Source organism: Vigna unguiculata, chromosome 4 (assembly GCF_037176805.1).
Source record: "Vigna unguiculata cultivar grain cowpea cultivar isolate G323 ecotype 2 chromosome 4, ASM3717680v1, whole genome shotgun sequence".
Lineage (NCBI taxonomy): Eukaryota > Viridiplantae > Streptophyta > Magnoliopsida > Fabales > Fabaceae > Vigna > Vigna unguiculata.
The window spans coordinates 48,353,793-48,375,855 of NC_140795.1; the positions used below are offsets into that span (position 1 = coordinate 48,353,793).

The 22,063-nt window shown below is 34.2% G+C and overlaps 1 long non-coding RNA gene and 2 pseudogenes across 2 annotated transcripts; all 3 read right to left on the reverse strand.

Annotated features, from left to right (window-relative positions):
* Positions 1 to 1,967: 1,967 nt before the first annotated feature.
* On the reverse strand, positions 1,968 to 5,517 carry LOC146887357 (putative disease resistance RPP13-like protein 1; annotated as a pseudogene).
* Positions 5,518 to 10,085: 4,568 nt separating this feature from the next.
* LOC146887358 (uncharacterized) lies at positions 10,086 to 15,068 on the reverse strand. 2 transcript variants are annotated; one of them, XR_014994558.1, is made up of 6 exons: positions 14,288 to 15,066; positions 13,085 to 13,140; positions 12,714 to 12,845; positions 12,581 to 12,631; positions 11,119 to 12,476; positions 10,086 to 10,597 (listed from the first exon to the last, which is right to left on the reverse strand). It is a non-coding gene; the product is annotated as an uncharacterized LOC146887358 (long non-coding RNA). The 2 variants fall into 2 exon arrangements; XR_014994557.1 differs by having other exon boundaries at positions 12,714 to 13,140; positions 14,288 to 15,068.
* Positions 15,069 to 15,562: 494 nt separating this feature from the next.
* On the reverse strand, positions 15,563 to 19,575 carry LOC114182592 (putative disease resistance RPP13-like protein 1; annotated as a pseudogene).
* Between the last annotated feature and the right edge of the window lie 2,488 nt (positions 19,576 to 22,063).

The window sequence follows — 22,063 nt, forward strand, 5'->3', positions numbered from 1 at the left end:
GATTCCTCATGTCCTTACACACACTAACAAGCTCACATGAATTTCCCTTGAAATTCCATTTCAACCACAACTCCTCATAATTCATATTCATCAAATTTTCACCACTCACTACATTTATAATGACATTTCAAACATATAGGAGATTAACTGCACAAAATTACAATTTTACATATAACTTCACTCCTTAAAACAGGACTTCAAGCAACCCACTGCAATGGCCCTCGCTCAAGCTAGACAATCTAGCCTAGGCGAGAGGTCGTCTCGCTTAGGCGAGTCAATCTCGCCTGGGCGAGGCTCTAGCAGTGGCAAAAATTAAAAACATGGGCGAACTCTCGCTCAGGCTAAGCTGGTTCGCTTAAACGAGGGTGGCTCTTGCTTAAGCGACCTCAGCTCGCCTAGGCGAGACTTCGCGCAGGAACATGGGTGGGTTTTCTGGTGTTTTCGCTCAGGCGAGAGCCACTCGCCCAGACGAAAATACCAGATTACGAACCTGTTCCCACATGCAAGAGTCCAGATTCTTCACAAAATCAACACATACTAAAATCATGCAATTCAAACATCATTTTCAACACTTAAACATGCAATTCAGACTCATCAAAACAGATTGTTATACAAATTTGAGTAAAAATCGCTAGCTCCCCATACCTTTGAAATTTCCACAAGTAAGGACTCTTTCAACAAAGGGGACACCTCAATCTCACAACCTAAGGCACTAAATTACAATTGCCAAGTGTAAGAACAAACCCTACCTCAACTTAGAAAGACAGAAATACCTAAAATTCGAAAATTGGAAGACAAGGGAGGAATACATATTGACTTATGCGTAGGGAGGGAAGGCTCAGCTTGAGGAAGTGGTCTTGATCTAGCCTCAGGTCTGAATTCTATAACAGTGGGAAGGATTTCGGACTTTTGGATGTGAATTAAAATGTTTTCGGGTAGAGAGAAGGCAGAGAAAGAAATAGAGAAGGAAAAGAGTGCAAGGGGAGAGTGTGCTGTTTTCTGTGAAGTGGGTGGCAGCGAGGGAGGGTTCTCACACCTGCCATTGATAAAAAAAAAAAAAAAAATTGGTTATCTTCAATGAAAACAATTTCGATTTATGTTTATAGAGAAAAGGTCAATATTAGAAGAAATTATCTTAACAAACTTTGACAAAAAAAAACATCAAACGGCTGAAAAAAATAATCACTATTAATATTTTAAATCATTAACAATTTTTTTATATTTAAATAATTTTTTCAAATTAGTGGTAATTGAAATATTTTAACCAGACAAAAAAAATGAAAATCTAATGAATTTAAATCAAATTATCTAAAAGTAACATTAAAAAATAACACAATATGAGATGACAGACGTTCAAATTGAACGTCTTGATTTTTTTTTTTTAACAAGGAATTTTTCGTAGAAATAAAATTGAACTTATGAATACTAAATTCTAAAGCAAAATCACCACAATGAGAAATATTAGATATAATAAATTTTAAATTATAGTTCTAGCTAACTGAGATTAGTTTAGAATAATAAATTGATTTAACATGAAATTTAGCAGAGCAACAAATTAATAAAAAAAAATACTAAAGTAATTTTTGTTTACAATTTCTTGATCAATAAATCTTTGTAACATACTTGCTGATATTGTTCAAAACTTTTAAACTTCCACTTCATCACTGTGCCCAATTCTCAACTCTTCAATGTGAGAAATCTTATTCCAGTAGTCTTGGGCTTTTGGATTCCTCCGACAACGAGGTTCGAGCAATGGACAGTTCCAGATTGAGAGAGAAGACATGGATTTGGGCAAACCCTCCTCTGGTAAGCATCGAAGGTTGGGGCAATCAAAAAGTCTGAGAGAGGAGAGGTGGCAGAGACCCTTGTAATCCATCTTCTTAAGATTTGGACAATCAGAGATTCTTAGAACAGTAATTGAGTGTGGCAGCAAAACATCATCAGGAAAAGACTCCACATCTACATTTTCAATACACAAGCTTTCAAGACATGTGTTGGCATCCAAGTTCTCTCTCAGGGTGGCGATAAGTTTGAAACTTGAAAGAGACACATCTTTTATATTTGATGGCAAACCTCCATCTGGAAACATCTCCACTTTTGGACACTCAATTACTCGCAGTTCACCGAGAGACGGAAGCAGGATTTGCATGCATTTTGGCAACAACTTCAGATTCTCATCTCCTCGGATTTTAATCTTTTGTAGTTGCGGAGTAGATAATCCTTCATTGGGAAAGGATTCAAATTGAGGGCATTCAACAATTGTTAGTTCCTTGAGATGATTATGAGTCTGCTCCTGTGAAATTCTCTGTAAGTTTTGGCACCTTTTCAATTTAAGTAAACGAAGCCTTGGAAAGAAATCAAGCTGAAAGATTGTAAGAGAGTCACAACCATTGCCAATCCTCATTTCTTCAAGGAGATGGTAATGGGTGATAGGAACATTTACAAGTGGGCATGAATAAAAACTCAATACTTGAAGCGACGATGTGTCCATGTTGTTTCCACTAATGATGACCTTATCACAGGACTTGATAAACAGTTCCTTTAAATGAAGATGATGTTCTGGCAGACCTTTCAACTTGCGGCATTTATCGATAGAAAGATGTTGAAGTCGTGGAAAAGAAGTCGTTTTACATTCCCATTCTTCCCATTCTTTCATGTTGTAGAATTTCAATGTTTCCAAGGACCTGAATGAAGAAGAGTCGCTCCCATAAAATTCAGCACCGATGCTCACTATTCCATCAAGCCCCGTAATCTCGAGGGACTTCAGAGATGACAAAAGTCCCAAGGGAGGCAACCATAGACAATACTTACAGTTCTCCAAATGTAAAAACACCAAATTTGATAATGAGTTATCAAATACCCAACTTGGGAATTGTGTACCACCATAGTTCTCTATTGACAAATGTTCTAAGTGTTTGGGAGGTTGTAGATTCTCAAGCACTTTCTCTTCTTTCCTTGGATCATCGGGGATGTGATTCGCATTCCATTTTAACTCAAGCTCCACAAGGTGTTGATTTTTCAAATTTGCATCCAATGCATCCAGAGGATTCACAATATTCTGCACATCATTAATTGATAGCCTTCCATAAAGATTGAGTCCTCCTAGTTGCTTAGTACTAAACTCACTAATTCTATCAACACAATACATATTCAGTACACGGAGGTTTTTCAATTCTCCAAAATGCATAGGCATCTTTGTCACTTTTGTATTTTCAAATTCCAGGCAACGCAATTTTGTGAGTTTATGCAAATTTGAAGGCAATTCCTCCACGTAAAAACAATGGTTCAACTTCAGTATTAGCAAGTTATAAAGCAAACATATTGAGTCGGGTAGTTTTTGTATCAAAGTACAGGAAAGGTCTATCGAACGAAGATGTTTAAGATTACCAACAGAATCAGGGACCTCTTTTAGATCAGAATATCCATGCAAAGATAAGACGCGTAAAAACTTCAACTTGGAGAACAATTCATGTGTCAAAACCTTGAATTGACAAGGAAGATTCTCATAGAAAGCGTTACTTGTAAGTGGAAGAAATGAACGCAATCTTTCAGCATCAGTTAAACTCCCTAAAGCATCAAAGTATTCTGTGTCAAGGAATGATAATGAGAAATGACGGGATGTTTTGGGTATACAATTTCCTTTATCAAATTTCAACCTGAAACAGAAGTCTCCACAAACATATTTTGCCAAATCATTCATAAGGTCATGCATGGTGAATCGCATTTTAAAGCTTGATTGAAGAAAGAAAGACCTCGTTAGTAGATCATCAAAATATTGTTCACCAATTTCTTCTAGATTGTTGCTCTTTGGAGAGTAATGGAGAAAATTTTCAGCCATCCACAACAAAATTAATTCCTTCTTGTCAAACTCATAATCTTTGGAGAATAAGGCACAATAAACAAAGCACATCTTGAGATGAGAAGGAAGGTGTTGATAGCTCAATAGCAAAGCAGGGATAATTTCAACTTCTTTGGGTAAGTCCCATATGTCGCTTTCCAATACGCTTTGCCAATCTGAAATGGATGGCTTTGTGCGGAGAAGACTTCCAATTGTTTTCAGAGCAAGGGGTAATCCTTTGCACTTCTCAACTATCCTTCTACCAATCTCCTTTTTCTCATCATTCAATTCATGATCATCATCTTTTAGTGCATGCTTTTTAAAAAGTTTCCAACATTCCTCTTCTTCTAATTGCTTTAGCCTATGCACTTCAGACATCATGTTAGAAGCAACTTTCTCACCACGTGTTGTCACAAGAATTCTACTTCCTGGTGCCCCATAGCTAAGAGGAGTCTGCACAGCCTCCCATTCTTCTCGCCTTTCGTTCCAAACATCATCTAAAACAAGAAGAAATCTCTTTCCAGATACTTTTTCTTTCAATCTTCCATGAACCATTTCTAGGTCTCTGCTATCATCTTTAGATTTAGTGATTGCCTCAAGAATTGTTTTTGTCACTGTCAAAACATCAAAATGATCGGAAACACAAACCCAAGCTCTGATTTCAAATTTAGCCTCCTCCATCTTTGGGTCATTGTATACATGTTGGACGAGTGTGGTCTTACCCAACCCACCCATTCCCACAATAGAAAGTATTGATGGATGGTTATGATTGTCGGTTTCAGATGTGAGCCAATTAAAGATCATTTCTTTGTCCGCATCCCTGCCAAAAATAACAGTTTCAACCACCAAAGAAGATGATGGCAATTTCTGTGACACTTTACTACGTGATCTATCATCAGAATAAGTACCCTCTTTCAAACCAAGAGCACCCTTTTGCTTGGCAAGATATTCTAGTTTTTCTACCACTTCTTTCAGTCCTGAATCAATTTTCTTGTTAAACGAACTGAAAGTAGAGGTGAAGAAATTTGATACCTTGTAAGTAAAGGTTTGAGGTTCAGATTCAGCTTCCACTTTGCATCTGGTGATTTCATAGTCTATTTCATCCAAGATATCCTCTGCATCAAAGACAGCCTCTTTGACAGAAAAAAGCCATGCTTTAATGTGTGGATCTGTGAACTGTTTTTGTTCTGCATCATGAGCGAGAGCATTGATGGAGTGCAGCATGATGTTCAAATTGCCGAGAAGCTTCTCATCAAGTTTTCTGCCGCGAAAGAAATCAGCAAACTGAGTAGAAGCCAGCTTTTCGAATGCAACCTGAAGAAAAGCAGAAAGAAGAGCACCACTAACAAGTTCTGCTGCCATCGTAAGAGTTGGAAATGGAGTGAATGGTGAATGGAAGTGTGTAATTTGAAATCCAAGTGCAGGGATGCTATACCGATGAAACGAGTATGTGGCTATTTTACGACGATGACTTGACTTTAAGGATAGTGGAACATCATTTTCTTTTATCGCAATTTTTCTCAGCTTTGTTCCACAGTTCTCTTTAGATTACGAATGGACAGTTCAAACATTCGATAAGTTTGATTCGCCATTATAAATGTGAGTAGTAATATTCATTCAAAGGTTGTAAAGTATGAAATTGTGAATGGAGGGAAAGTTGAGTCCCCGTGAAGCAATAATAGTTGAGTCTTTCGAATCAGACAAATTGCTCACAGCTGTAATCCATGAATATAAAGCAAAACTTGTCTGATTATAAAGCAGTAGTGACATCTGACTTGGTATATCGTATTTTGAAACCAAAACTTTATATAAAAGTAAATATCTTTTCTGCTTTATCTTATATTCATGCAAATTTATTTTGATGTACTAATTCTCATCCTCTATTTATTCACTTAATTGACTATCATGAGGTAATTAAGCTAGTTCAGTAGATGTTTAGTCAGTAATTTCTAATTAGCCGAGATTTAATTTATTAGTACTTCTTCGCCTCTTTTTTATCATTTTTTCAATTTGGTTTAATAGTAAGCATATTATGTCCTTTCCCATCTCTGTTCTTAGTTAATAAAGTCATGATAACATGATGTAAAGACATCATGAGTGTATAAGATTTGGAGAGTTGAAGTGACCATCTTACAAAAACATTTCCCAAGAATTATTTGTTTAGTAGATCAAGATTGAACCGCTAATTGAATCTCATCTTACTTCCTCTAAGATTGTTAATTTAAATAAGTGGTATCGATGGTTTTCATGATATTTTGATTTATCTATATGATATGTTGTAGAATTTTACAGCCTCAGACCCTGCTGTAATATTACAATGAACACAGGAAACAATTATCTCTTTATACATCATGAACTTTAATTCCTTTTTAATAACCTGCTGATAAGTCTCCATTTGTTCATACTTTTCTAGACTAATTATACTTTTTTTAGACCTTTTGCTTTTATTTCTTTGTTTAAGGACAGATTTGGTTTTCCTTCAATAAATATTAGTTTTTCTAAATCTTTTTTAATTTTGCATTCTAACAGTTAGATTTTTTTTAGTAATTTATTTTTGTTGATATTAGGATTTTCAGAAAAAAGAAAAAAAAAAGGTGACAGCAGCTGTATGGTGCAGAGAATTGGAGTTCAGCAGTTTTAAGCAATCATTGAAGAACAACTTGTAAAATGCTGAACCGGTTAAATTGGTCCCTAATCTGTTTTCATGATTCAACTTGTGTTTCCATTTCATAATTCACATTTCAATTCAGAGTTCTCATTTGTTCATCATGGTAGGTAATATAGTTATGGTAGTTAATATAGTTGATCTTTCATTTTCAGATTTTAGCACTGGTTCTGCATATTAGATTTCAGTTTCTGAATTCATTTTACAATTTTATGCATTATTTAAGTTTAGTTTCATCATTTGAATCTTGTTCATGGCTTTAATTCCAGTTTTGATTGCATATTTCAGTTTTTACCCCATTTTAGAAAGTTAGGTTTATTAGTTTAGTTAGTTTTCCCCATCTTAAAAATCTAATTCTGCACTTGTTCTTAGTATCAATTCTCGGTTATAGTTTTCAATTAGTATGTTTCTAGACTACATTGCATGTTGCGTCCATGATTCAAACCATTTTATTGCATCTTAATTCAGTTTTTCTTATCAATCTTCATAATTTAGTTTTCAGTCGCATACACTACTCACTGTTTTCATTTCAGTTTGCTGTCTAATTTTGTTTCTTGGTTTCAATTTGTTGTTTTAGTTTAGTTTTATGGTTCTAAAGTAGCTCATTACATTGTTGTATTGATTAAAGTGTGTTCCAATTGCTCTCATAATTCATTTAATATTTCAGTTTCGTTCAGGCATTTTATCAAACAGTTTTGTCCGGTTTTCATTTTCACTCGGACATTCCATCAAACACTTTTTATTTTTCATAGTAACTCACTGTTTTTCGTGCTTTCCATTGTTGTTGCATGTTACATTCTCATTTTCATTGCTTTATATGTTTTCATTAGTCAATTCTTGCCACTCTAATTCATTCTCATTAATTTTTGCGACTTTACTCACTTTAGTCCCTCAAGAATTGATCATCTATTTCACATGGGGCAATGCAGCAAATAAGAAAAGAGTGGGCAACATTTCTCCTCCAAAATTGGAGTTAGGTTTAGCTTTAAGATTATTATCATATTTAGTTTAGATTAAAACGTTGAAGAAAGAATTTTAGATTATGAAATCTACATTTTGTATTACCATAATTTTTGTTTTGAAATATATATTCTGCGTTGTGACTTTCTGATTATCATCAGATTTGGTTAATTGACAAATGTAAGTAAAACATAAAAAAAGAAAGAATTTGACATTTGTTTTAACAGACGTAAAATTATGTCGATTAGAGCAACATTTGACGGAATTTTACTTCTATTAATGTCCTAACATACGTAAAATTCTGCCCTTTTTTATTTAAATTGGCTCCAAATTTTATTTTGGTTCCTTAGAGAACAAACATTAATTTAAGTGTATTACAGACCACGTTCGACTTAAAATTACATTTGATGATACCTCCAATATCAATTTATAACACAGGTAATAACGTCAGACATTTCTCTGATGTCAACAATAACAAACATAAAAAGTTTTTTTTTATTAGTGATATTTCCTATCTGCTTATTTATCTTTCCTTCTCTGAATACTTTTTCTCCCTTCTAATTATTTAACTCTAGGTTATTTGTTGTTGCTACTTTAAGAGTAAATTTCATAATAAAAATTATACTTTCTTTCATAAGTGCTTTTACCCACATCAATGGCTAAGAACACATGGATGAAAGAGTTGAAAAATCAAGATACAACTCAAGGTGAAGAACTATAGTGATTCGTGTTAGGAATAATCCAAGTTAGGAATAATCCAAGTGTGAGTCAAAGTCTCACATTAGATAGAATGGACAAAATTAAACACTTATAAAAATAAAGACTCATAACATCATTGCCTTAAGATTTTGGTGTAAACCAGGGGTCACTTATACCTAAAGAAAAATATATCATATGAAAAAGAAAAAAAAAAAAAAAGTGGACTCACTCTTGGAAGAAGATTGTTGGAAATAGTCCAAGTGTGAATCAAAGTCTCACATTGGATATAATAGACAAAGTTAAACACTATATAAAAATAAAGACCCATAACATCATTGTCTTAAAGTTTTTGTGTAAAAGGTTACGACTCGGTTGCAAAATATAACACATGAACTACGAACAGTCACAAAGTAGTACCTGTGAAGGAATGGTCTCAACCTGTCAACATTAAACAGATGTGAAGAAATTGTCACAATGTTAATTGCCATCATAGCTAGCTGCATGTTTTGGACTAAAAATGTGAGAAATTAAACAAATTTAAGATAAATAATTGTTCAGCCAAATTGATTTAAGGACATTCTGCAATCTTGTTGCAGTAGCTACAGCTTCAATTGACTATGCTACTGAGTCAGTGATGTACTTGATCAATGATAAAGTACACGTGTCTCTGGCATTTATGTATATGTTTATGCATATCAAAATTAAATAATTAATTTTTATAAATCTACTATTTCATCCTTTTAACTAACAACAAATTATAAAAATAAATAAAAATATAAAAATATATATTTATATAATATAATTTATTAGTAGTCCTTAAAAATGTTATTTTTCTGACAATAATGTTTAGGATTTTTTTTTAAATGTTAACTTGAAAATTTTTATTAACCTTAACTAGGATTGCTTTAGTCAATGTCGACAAAACAAAAAAATCCAACTAACAATGTTGGAAAATTAGCCTCGATTGAGAAAACAATTTGGATCTACTTCAATGGATAAAAGCTTCGACAATATTAATCGAAAATATCTTAACAAACCTCGGAAAAAAAAAAAGAACTTTAACCAAGAATGATTATAGAATATCATCACTAGTGCAAAAAAACCTTTTTATACCGGTTAAGAAAAGTGTTTTATACCGGTTGTAGAATCGGTATAGATATAAGCGGTATAAAAAGTTTCAACTTTCTATATTTGTTCTATAACCGGTATAAAAAGTTCCACCTTTCATACCCCTTCTGACTTAAACCGGTATAAAAAGTGATTTTTCATTTTTTAATGAAAAGTTTGTTTTTGCTTATTACCACATACAAAACAGGTAATAATTATCCAAAACATCCAAACAACAAATTTCATTCAATCTAATATTCACATAAAATACAATCTAAATTTTATATGAAATATAATACTGATCACATTTCTAATAGATAAAAATTATATTATTGGTTCAAATTTATTAGATAAAAACTAGAATAAATAGAACACACAAATGAAAGGAACAGAAAAATTTGTAATTAATCTCCCTAATAAAATGCACTCAAAAGTGTGTTTTAAAAAGTGTCCTCTTCTAGACAAGTAACCAAATTAGAAACCGTATACTATAGCATCCCATCATCATAATGTATAGGACATTTGTTAAAGGTTCTAAGTACAAAAACCATTCTAGCATCAGAGGAATACTACTGTAGTGATTAGACACACCTCAACATAGCCTTCCCGCAACTTGTCCAAAGATAAAGCTACATCTTTAAGATAAGAGGCAGCACAACCATATTTTCCTTCAAAAAATAACAAAAGCAGAGATTTTAAATAAAGTGTATTTGTATTTATTTTTCTAACCTAAACTTTAGTCTGCATTAGCATAATCAGATGATATATGCAGCAGCAAGAAATGTTTACCGAATGTGACAAAAGCAGCATTGTGGCCTGAGAGCAAGTATCACGAAATTCAGATCTGACCACTTCCCCACCTTTCTCTGCTACGTTGACAAACTGCTGAAGTAAACGCACAAACTTATTAAGCAACATTCCATTAAAAGAGTCATCCTCAACTTGTGGGTGCTGAGGAAAAGCTTTCGATATAATTCTCTGAAGTCCAGCTCCAAGTCCAAGACCACCAGGAGGTGCAACACCAGATTGAAATCCACCAATGCTGTTATACAACCTTCTCATTCCAGCAATTTCTCCAGCATGGTTGCACTTAACTGTCGCTGCAGCTTGGTTACACTAACCAGTACTGATAACATCTAAGTTAAAAGACTCAGATACTTTTAAGTTTGCCCCGGAAGCGTAGCTGTCGCAGCCATTACTGCAAGAATATTTGCTGTTTGTATTGGCCATTCATTTTTCCCAATGCCAATTTTTATCTCAGATAAAAGTAAAACAACATCAATTGTGGGCTGTGCTCTTTGCCAAGTATTTGCTTTACAAAGTTTATTCTGATGTGAAATACATACACACATAGTGTAAAGAGAAACTGGTGAGGACTTCATAAAAATAAAGATATAATTACACTGTCACCAATATATATATATATATATATATATATATATATATATATATATATATATATATATATATTACACTGTCACCAATATATATTTATATATATATATATATATATATATGCATTAGAAAGTAAGTAATAATCAAAATCAAAGGAATTTCAACAGAAGAAGCAGAAGCACAAAATCAAACCTTAAATTTTCTATGAAGTTACTTTTTTGAGCAGAGAATGACAATAAACCCAAGTAAAAGATCATCGTGCGTTTGACACTTTAAAAAACATATTTGAATTTTAATTTTCAAATAAACTTACAATTATGGTCATACAAGAAACGACATATCACAGCATGCCCTCCATATTGTGGAGAATATGATGGTGATGGTGATGATGATGACAAGGTAACTACAAAAACATAAAATATTGGTTTTCAACAACGAAATAGATAAGCCCAACCTGAAGAAGGCCCTGGCTAGTGCATGGAGCACTTGAAAGTGATTTAATTATCCAATCTCGAACAATTCTCTGATACAAGGTACGGGCTGTGGCTGTCCAAGCTGTGATGTTCTCCACTCGACAAATTAAGGTAGTCACAATGAACATGGTACTTCCATATAGTGCTGGCAGATTGTTCTAATATTCTCTCTGTTTCAGTTGCTGGTCTCACATCATTCTATCATGCGTTGTAATTTGAATCATCACTATATGATTGTATTGTTAAAACAAATTTATTTTCCATGAAATTACTTGATCTTCAGTGTGGAACCAACCATACAGGGATCTACCAAAAAGTAAGGTTGTTTGTAACTGGTGAATGAGATATCTGATTGTTTGAATCAATGCATGCACTATGAAAGAAAATTGATGTGATCAATTTTGCTTCTTCTTTTTCCCTGCTCTTATTTCTATTTGATGGTTGAAAATCTTGTTGTTTTCTTTTTCTCCTAGTCCTTTGAGTTTTCCTGTATTTTGCCTGACTTCTATGCTGTTTTGGGATGAACAGGTCAGATACTCGTAAGCAAGATTTAAGGGACAAAATTTTCCCACTTCAAGATTATAATGATGAGGAACCTGGCGATAAATTGGTAGAAAAAATAAAGAAGAATTTAGTTTTGTCATCACAACCCAATAGAGAAATATCCAAATCTGGTTTTAGAAAAGAAGCAGATCTTTCATCTCCCAAACTTGATAAAGTGGAAGATGCAAAGGAAGATGAAAAGCAGGGTGAGGCTGAATTTGGGGAAGAAGGTGCTAGAATTGGATCCGCTAGAAGAGCGAAAGCTGCGGCAAGAATAAAATTTATCTGCCCTGCACAACCTTCAGGAAAAGAAAAGATAGAGGGTGATCAGCCTCGAGTTGAAACTTCCAGTGGAACTCTCAAAATCAGAATTCCGGTAAAGGTTACACATTTTTTCTTATCATGTAATCTTTATCAGGTTCTTCTTTCTTAATCCTCAGTGTGCCTCTCCTTTTAGGGAAGCTAATGTTATTTTGACCTTTTGTTCAAATGATCTTCACATTTGTGTTTTAGCACATGACTATTTCCTGTGATATGCACAATCCTTCAAAACCAAACACTGAGTTAAGGAAAGAAAAGGCTAAAATGTTTGAGCCAGTAAATAGCATGGTGGGAGCTGGAAGAAAACGCAAGTCCCGTAATAATTCCACCATGCAAGAAAATGGTGCGACTTCAGTACCTGTGCACTCTAAGGACGATGACCCTGAGGTTGGTATGGTCGAAATCGACAACCGTAGTCACAAAACTGATGGTAACAAAAATGAGTCAATTCCTTCGAGCTCTGATTCAATGAAACCTATTGCAAGCATCCAAGAAAGAAGGCCAAAACTTTCGGAAATTCAAGCACTAAAAAACCAGCCAACAAAAAAACTCAACAGGAAATAGGAATATAGAACTCACTTGACCCGTAGGTAACACGAAGATAGTTGAGGCAGTGGTGCAAGTCCTTGACTGTATAAGAAAATTCAAAGGTTAGATATTCAAAAATTAATATGATTATCAATGTTAAATAGGCCATCAAACGTAATCTCACTTCTCTTCCGAAGCAAGCAAGCAGAACCAGATTGGACCAAACTCTCTGCTGCTTTCATTATCGAAATTTGATTATCTGGCTGCTGTTTAATTGGTAAAAAGTTGTTTCTGTATATTCCAATCTCTTCTAAACCTACAAAAACAACCTTATAAAAAACAATCTTATAACTCGTAAGTGTTAGTAAGAAAAATTAAACGCATAACCTCACTCTCATTCTCACTCTCCCTTTCAACTTTATCACTAAGTTATCTCATAACTCGGTTCAATCTATCATGATGAATCCATTCACATGTTCAACATGTAAGTAAAAAGATGTAAGCATAAGCAATATAAACCTAAAGAAAATGTGTAAGACAGATTAAAATTTTGACCATATTTCCATGTTTCTTTGCCCTTTGAGATCTTTAGCAGTCTCCATCACTCCATCCTGAGACAAGAACACATTTTCAATAACCAAAAGTATTCAACAGAGGAGTCAACATTTGATCAAATAAGACAGCAATATCAAGTCACTTGCAAAAATAAATATTTTAAGCCACACCGCAACAATGTTTCTTAAAATCATTATTGAATAATTTTTTACCCATAGGAACTGGTTATGGTTATATTTGATTATAAAAACAATTAATTATACACATGATCAGTTGTTGAAGAAACAATATCACTTTTGCAATGTTCACCAACTAGACAAAGTAACTCTAATTGTTTCCTGAATGTTTTCTAACAACTTTAATACATAGCTCCTCTACAAATCATAAGATTGAGAGAAAAAAAAAGGAAATAAAAGCTCCTAGTACATCACATACTTTCTTGCCGGTTGAAATGCATTCATTAATAACATCAAAGACACCTTTGTTCAACATCTTGTAAAAAATCTTGCACGTGTTGTGATCAATTGCCTAGAGGAAACTTTAGAGTTACTTTCATAATAATTGTAAGAAAGGAATCAACAAAAGAATAAAGCTCATTTTAGGTGATGAAAACCCCTTTCAAAAGATAAAATAGTCACAAAATATATAGCATGCACAAACCCTGCCTTGTTGATCAAAATCATAGACACAGAGGAATGAAAACAATTCATTCATGTAAGATTATTCTCCTAATTAGCAGAAATATGAAAGTAAGTAACATTTGTCTCACCACTCATAAGTACTGTTTTCAAGAAGCAACATGTTTTTTCCAACTCAAATCATACATTGGAAGGCACTGATTTATAAATCTCTGCCACAAGGTCACTGAGTGTTAGTTTAAAACCTTTAGTGATAGAAATTAGAATGTAGGGCTAGCACAAAATATTCATTCCAATACAAAAAATAATATAACAAACTGCCACACATTAATAACATCTCAATATTTATTTCATGGTTAAGCTCCTGCAATGCGATAAATAGTAGATGAAAAAAGGGACATAAGTATTTGAAAATGCCACCAACCTTCAACTTCTAAAATAACACAAGAATTAGTAAAGCACAACTATTGAATGCAAAATTCATTTGCCAAATTTTAACTGAAGCACTCATAGTGGCTTCGGTATCATTATTGAATAAAAAAAATTTAGCAGCTCCATAGATTACCTTCGTTGGATAAACTCGAGATGTCATGGACAACCATTTCAGCCACAATTTCAACACCAACTTGTTCCCAACCACCAACCACCACTACGTTCTTCACCTTTAGAATCAATGTTGATTGCAACTGGTTGAACCTTCATCGGAGCCATTCCGTTCTTCTGCTACTTTTTACGAGCTTCTAATTTTTTTTCCATAAAAAATCCCCAACCCTATTCAACACACATTCACCCTTCTAACTTCCAATATTAGTCAATAATAAGTCACGGATTGGCCGTGTTCTTCTAGGCTAAGAGATTTAACGTTTCAAGGGGAGGGTTTTCATGGAACACGTGGTGATGGTGGTCAGAGAGACGAGTATTGGTCATCGAAGGGGAGTTTTGCGTTGCCAAAACCCTAAACGAGGATAAACTTTTACCGGCAATCAGAGACCACCACCATAGCAGAATGCGAGAGCATGAGAGGAAGAAGGGAATACGTCACGAGCACCACCAACAACGACGGGAACAGTCAGTGACAATGCGCGAGAGGAAGAAGGGAATGCATCACGAGCACCACCAATGGCGACGAGAACGTCAGCGAGAGTGCGCGAGAGGAAGAAGGAAAATCGCAAGACAATGGGAAGACCTGACTTTGTCAAAAAGAATTGCTTTGAAGCAGGGAATGCGAGAAGCGGAAAAGACCGAAGAGTACATTTCACTTCTATATCGTTACAGGAACTAAACGGTGTGGAATAACTTTTATTATTATTAAATTGCGGTCACATTTTATTTCTATAACGGTTTTAAGTATAATAGTTATTAAATGTTTCTTTTTAAGAGTTTTAAACCGGTTGGAATTAAAACTGGTTTAAAAGTTATCAACATTTTTACTACCATCTCTTTTTTATATCTGAAAAATTAGAACAGGTATAAAATTTAAGCTATAAAATGTGTTTTTTGGATTAGTGCATTTTGAATTATCAACTATTCTTTGATATTTAAATAATCTGTTTGATTTACGTAATTTATCCAAACAAAAAAAATAAAGTTAAGTTAACTTATATAAACAAAAACATTTAAAAAGTAAAATAATTTGATAAAAGATTAACTCAAATTGAATGTCTATAAATCAATCACCACAATGAGATATATTAATAAATTTTAAATTGTAGTTTTCGTTAACAAACTGATTCAATATAGAGCAAACTGTTTCAATATAAAATTAGCAGAGCAACAAAATAATAGAAAATTACTATAAAATGTTATTACTTTTACAATTTTTGAATGAACAAATCTATAATGATATTTGCAACTTAATTCCTAATTTTGTTCAAGAGCAATAACATATAACAATAACAAGAAGCAACTTCTAAAAAAGTGTTTGATTGCCAAACTCATACTATCGAGAGAAATATTTGCGACTATAGAAAAGTGTAATGGAAAAGGTAGAGAAATATTGTGGAGAATTAGCAGCTGTAGAAGAGACAGAGAAAAGACAAGTATGCACATCTAATTTTGAACTTCTTTGTCTTATTTCCATTTCCCAACTCTCAGTTGTTCAATGTGAGCAATCTTTTCCCAGTCTTTGCCTTCTGGATTCTGACAACGTTTTTGGAGCAATGGACAATCCCAGATTGAAAGAGAAGAGATGGATTTGGGTATACCTTCCTCTGGTAAGCATTCAAGGTTGGTGCACCCATTAAGTGTGAGAGAGGAGAGGTGGCAGAGACCCTTATAGTTTAGCCTTTTAAGATTGGGGCTCTCAGTAATTAGTAGAGTGGTGAGAGAGCGTGGCAACAAACCTTCGTCCGGAAAGCACTCCACGTCCAGCTTTCCAATTTGCAAAGTGTTATCCAAGTTCACTCTCATGGAGGCCATAAGTTTAACATTTGAAAGATACATAAGTTTAACATTTGATGGCAACCCTCCATCCGGAGGCATCTCCACTTGTGGACAATCAATTATCCATAGTTGATTTAGAGAAGGAAGCAGGACTTGCATGTGTTTTGGCAACAACTTCAAATTCTGCGCTCCAAAAATTTCAAAACTGACTAGTTGCGGAGCAGATAACCCTTCACTAGGAAATGATTCAAATTGAGGGCATACCGCAATTGTCATTCTCTGGAGATGATTATGAGTGTCCTCCTGTGAAATTCTTTGTAGGTTTCGACATCTTCTCAAATAAAGATAACAGAGATTTGGAAAGAAATCTAGCGAAAAGGTTGTAAGAGAGTCACAGCCATCGTCAATTGACATTTCTTTAAGTAAATTGTAATGCGTAGTGGGAATACTCACAAGTGGACATGAATTCAATTTCAGGAATTCAAGCGATCGTGTGTCCATGTTGGTCTCGCTAATGATGAGCTTATCACAGTAACAAATAACTAGATGCTTTAAATGAAGAAGTTGGTTTGATAGACCTTTCAGCTTGGGACATCTATTCACAAAAAGATGTTGAAGACGTGGAAAAGAAGTAGTTTTACATTCCCATTCTTCCCATTCCTTCATGTCGATGAAATTCAATGTTTCCAAGGACATGAACGAAGAGTTGCTCCCATAAAATTCAACACCAATGCTCGATATTCCTTTAAGCCCTATAATCTCAAGGGTTTTCAAAGATGACAAAAGTCCAAGGGAAGGCAAACATACGCAATACTTACAGCTCTTCAAACGTAAGAACACCAAATTTGATAATGAATTATTGAAGACCCAACTTGGGAGTTGTGTACCACCATAGTTCTTGATTGACAACTGTTCCAAGTGTTTGGATGGTTGTAGATTCTCAAGTACTTTCTTTTCTTTCTCTGAATCATCACAGACATGGTTCGACTTCCAATCTAACTGTAGCTCCACAAGGTGTTTATCTTTCAAATTTGCCTCTAATGCATCTAAAGGATTCACAATATTCTGCACCTCATTAATTGATAGCTTTCCATGAAGATTGAGTCCTCCTAGCTGCTTAACACTGGACTCACCATTTCTATCGACCAAAAACATATTCAATACATGAAGATTCTTCAATTCTTCAAAATTCAATGGCATCTTTGTCACTTTTGTATCTTCAAATTCCAGACAATGCAATTTGGTGAGTTTATGCAAATTTGAGGGCAATTCCTCCAGATATGAACAACCGTTCAACTTCAGTATTAGCAAGTTATAGAGCACACTGATTGACTCAGGTAGTTTTTGGATGTAAGTACGCGAAAGGTCTAACGAATGAAGATGTTTAAGATCACCAACAGAATCAGGTACCTCTCTTAGATCGGAATATCCATCCAAAGATAATACGCGTAAAAAATTCAACTTGGAGAACAATTCATGTATCAAAGTCTTGAATTGACAAGGAAGCTTATAATGGTAAGATTTAGTTGCAGTTTCTCTAATTGGAAGAAATGAACGCATTCTTTTAGCATCAGTTAAGCTCCCTAAACCATCAAAACATCTTGCGTCTTCCAATCTAAATGAAAAATGACGGGTTGTGTTGGGTACAAAATTTCCTTTATCAAATTTGAATCTGAAACAGAAGTTTGCACAAACATATTTTGCCAAATCATTCAGAAGGTCATGCATAGAGAAACGTGTTTTGATGCTTGATTGAAGAAAGAATGACCTCGTTAGTAGATCTTCAAAATACTGTTCACCAATTTCTTCTACATTATTGATTTGTTGAGAGTGATGAAGAAAACCTTCAGCCATCCACAACAAAATTAATTCCTTCTTGTCAAATTCATAATCTTTCGGAAACAATGCACAATAAGCAAAGCATCGCTTGAGATGAGAAGGAAGGTGCTGATAACTCAATAATAGAGCAGGGATAATTTCATCTTTTGTTGGTAAGTCCCATATGTCGTTTTCCAATAAGCTTTTCCAATATGAAATGGATGACTTTGTTCGGAGAAGACTTCCAATTGTTTTCAAAGCAAGGGGTAATCCTTTGCACTTCTCAACTATCCTTCTACCAATCTCCTTTAGATCATCATTCAATTCAAGATCATCATCTTTTAATGCATGCTCTTTAAAAACATTCCAACATTCATCCCCTCGTAATTCCCTCAGGAGATGCACTTTAGACCTCATGTTAGAAGCAACTTTCTCAGCACGTGCTGTGACAAGAATTTTACTTCCTGGAGCCCCATAGCTAAGAGGAGTTTGCACAGCCTCCCATTCTTCTCGCCTTTCGTTCCAAACATCATCCAAAACAAGAAAAAATTTCTTTCCAGATACTTTTTCTTTCAATCTTCCATGAACCATTTCTAGGTCTCTGCTATCATCTTTAGATTTAGTGATTGTCTCAAGAATTTTTTTTGTCACTGTCAAAACATCAAAATGATCGGAAACACAAACCCAAGCTCTGATATCAAACTTAGCCTCCTCCATCTTTGGGTCATGGTATACATGTTGGGCGAGTGTGGTCTTACCCAATCCACCCATGCCCACAATGGAAAATATAGATGGATGGTTATGATTGTCGGTTTCAGATCTGAGCCAATTAAAGATAATTTCTTTGTCTGCATCTCTGCCATAGATAATACTTTCAACCACCAAAGAAGAAGATGGCAATTTCTGTGACACCTTACTATCAGAATAAGAAGTACCGTTTTTCAAACCAAGAGCATCCTTTTGCTGTTCAAGATATTTTAGTTTTTCTAGGACTTCTTTCATCTCTGATTCAATTTTCTTGTTAAATGAACTGAAAGTAGAGTTGAAGAAGGTAGATACCTTGTAAGTGAAGGTTTGAGGTTCGGATCCAGCTTCCACTTGGCATCTGGTGAGTTCATAATCTATTTCACCCAAGAGATCCTCTGCATCAAGGACAGCCTCCTTGACAGAAAGAAGCCATGCTTTGACGTGTGGATCTGTGAACTGTTTATGTTCTGCATCATCAGCAAGAGCATTGATGGAGTGCAGCATGATGTTCAAATTGCCGAGCAGCTTCTCATCAAGTTTTCTTCCACGAAAGAAATCTACGAATTGAGGAGAAGCCAGCCTGTCGAATGCAACCTGAAGAAAAGCGGAAAGAAGAGCACCACCAACAACTTCTGCTGCCATGGTAGGAGTTGGAAATGGATTGAATGATGAATGGAAGTGTGAGATTTGAGATGGAGTTTACAACAGGGATTCAGTGCAGGGATGCTATACTGATGTTATGATTGAGCAATATAAGATGTGAACAGCAGAATATCCATTCAACGTTGTGATGAATGAAATTATGAAATCCTAGCTGTGGGCCCAGTGAAGCAATAATTGTTGAGTCTTTCTGATCACAAAAATGTTCACAGCTGTAATCCATGAATGTCTCACAATAAGAATCAGCACTGACATCTGACTTGGTATACAGTATTTTGAAACCAAAACTTTAAATGGGCGAAGGAAACTATAATTGTTTGGATATTCTCTAACTTTAAAATATAAAAAAGTAAATATCTTTTCTGCATCAATTATCTCATATTCATGTACTAATTCTCATCCTTTCTTTATTCACTTACTTGGCCATCTTAAGCTAGTTTAGGATATGCAGTGAGTAACTTTTAATTATCCAAGATTTGGTTTATTAGTTTTTCTTTGCATCTTTAGCATATGCAGGGACCTCTTATTATTTTACAAGGTCTCAAGTTAGTTCCACTCTTATTTACAAATAGTAAGCTAATTTTTTTAAATATTGTTTCATTGACTAACTCGAAAGTGGGACCTGACATCTATTTGATATTATTTTTTTTAAGTACATACTAATTAGGTATTAAATTGGTTATGAGGACGATATCTTGATATACGATTTTTTTGAAGAATACGGTGGTGGCCGTAACCTGTCATTTAAAGATGTTGACAGCAGATGTGGTAAAGAGAATTGGAGTTCAGCAGTTTTAAGCAATCATTGAAGAACAACTTGTAAAATGCTGAACCGGTTAACTTAGTCCCTAATCTGTTTTCATGATTCGATTTGTGTTTCCATTGCATAATTCACATTTCAATTCAGAGTTCTCATTTGTTCATCATGGTAGGTAATAGTTATGGTAGTTAATATAGGTATGGTAGTTAATATAGTTGATCTTTCATTTTCAGATTTTACCACTGTTTCTGCATATTAGATTTCAGTTTCTGAATTCATTTTACAGTTCTATGCTTTGTTTAAGTTTAGTTTCATCATTTGAATCTTGTTCATACTTTAATTCCATTTTTGATTGCATATTTCAGTTTTTACCCCATTTTAGAAAGTTAGGTTTATTAGTTTAGTTAGTTTTCCCCATTTTAGAAATCTAATTCTGTACTTGTTCTTAGTATCAATTCTCGGTTTTAATTTACAATTAGTACGATTCTAGACTAAATTGCATGTTGCGTTCATGATTCAAACCATTTTATTGCCTCTTAATTCAGTTTTACATATCAATCTTCACGATGTCTATTTTTCAGTCACATACACTACTCACTAGTTTCATTTAGTTTGCTGTCTAACTTTGTTTACTGGTTTCAGTTTGTTGTTTTAGTTTAGTTTTCTGATTCTGAAGTCATTAATTACATTGATGTATTGATTCAAGTGTTCCAATTGTTGTCATAATCTATTTCATATCTTAGTTTCGTTCAGGCATTTTATCCTTCAGTTTTGTCAAGTTTTCACTTCCACTCAGACATTTCATCGAACACTTTTTGTTTTTTCATGGTTACTCACTGTTTTTCGTGCTTTCCATTGTTGTTTCAAGTTGCATTCCCCTTTTCATTGCTTTATATGTTTTCATTAGTCAATTCTTGCCACTCTAATTCATTCTCACATTGGTTTGCAACTTTACTCACTTTGCTGTCATGCATTTTAACTCTGCGTTCATGTGTTTTTCAGATATTGTTTTTAGCGCAGTTCTTTGTTCCTATTTCATGGTTTAGGATAGCCCTTTTAGTTTTAATTTTCATTTACACTTTCTTGCTTTAAAAACCCCACAATATTTGCATTTCATTCTCGGCCAGACTTATACAATCAACTACTTGAATCATGTTTCCTCATATTGATACCTCGGTTGATCCTATACCACCTTAAGCGTAACTTCAAATGTTGTTTGAATCTGAATCTGAATGCGATAAAGGGTTCAACACCTGCTTTCTTGTAGTTGCAACAATGTCCTTTCTTGAACAAGGAGATGTATTGTAGAAATTCTTATTAATGTCTTTTTAAGAGTGTCGGTTATCTAGCATTGAGCTTAGTTCATTCTTTCAGATCTTTGAGATCCTCTTCAAAAGACAAGCTTTCACATCGACGGCTACCAATGATCGACATAAATCAATTCCTCACGAGGATCGACGTAAAAAGTAATGCATCCAATAAAAAATTACAATGAAATGAATATGTGGTCTTTAGTAAAGTCATGGTTAAATAAAAATAGAAACTTTAGTAAACAAACATTAACGACGAAACAGATTAGACAAAAGTACTCTTCATGAGATGCACCACCACTGAAGAAGAAGACCGTTCAAACAGTATCACCAAACCACCACCTTTTCCTCATCAGAGATGAAACCCTAAGTCGGAAGAGCGTTTCAACATTTTCTTTAGTGAGAATGAGAAGAAAACATGTGGATATATAAATAAGAAGAAACTTATAATCGCTTATGGATCAACCTAAGCGATATAATTTTGGTCGAATGTTAAACAACTAAACATAAATTTTCTCGTTTATGTCGATACATAAGAAATCAACATAAATTGGTCGAATGTTGTTTTTACTTCATATGTTAATTAGGTGGCATCAAAGATATTTTTTTGTTTTAATAAATGTAAAACAATTCTAATAAAATATAATAAACTAAATAAAATACT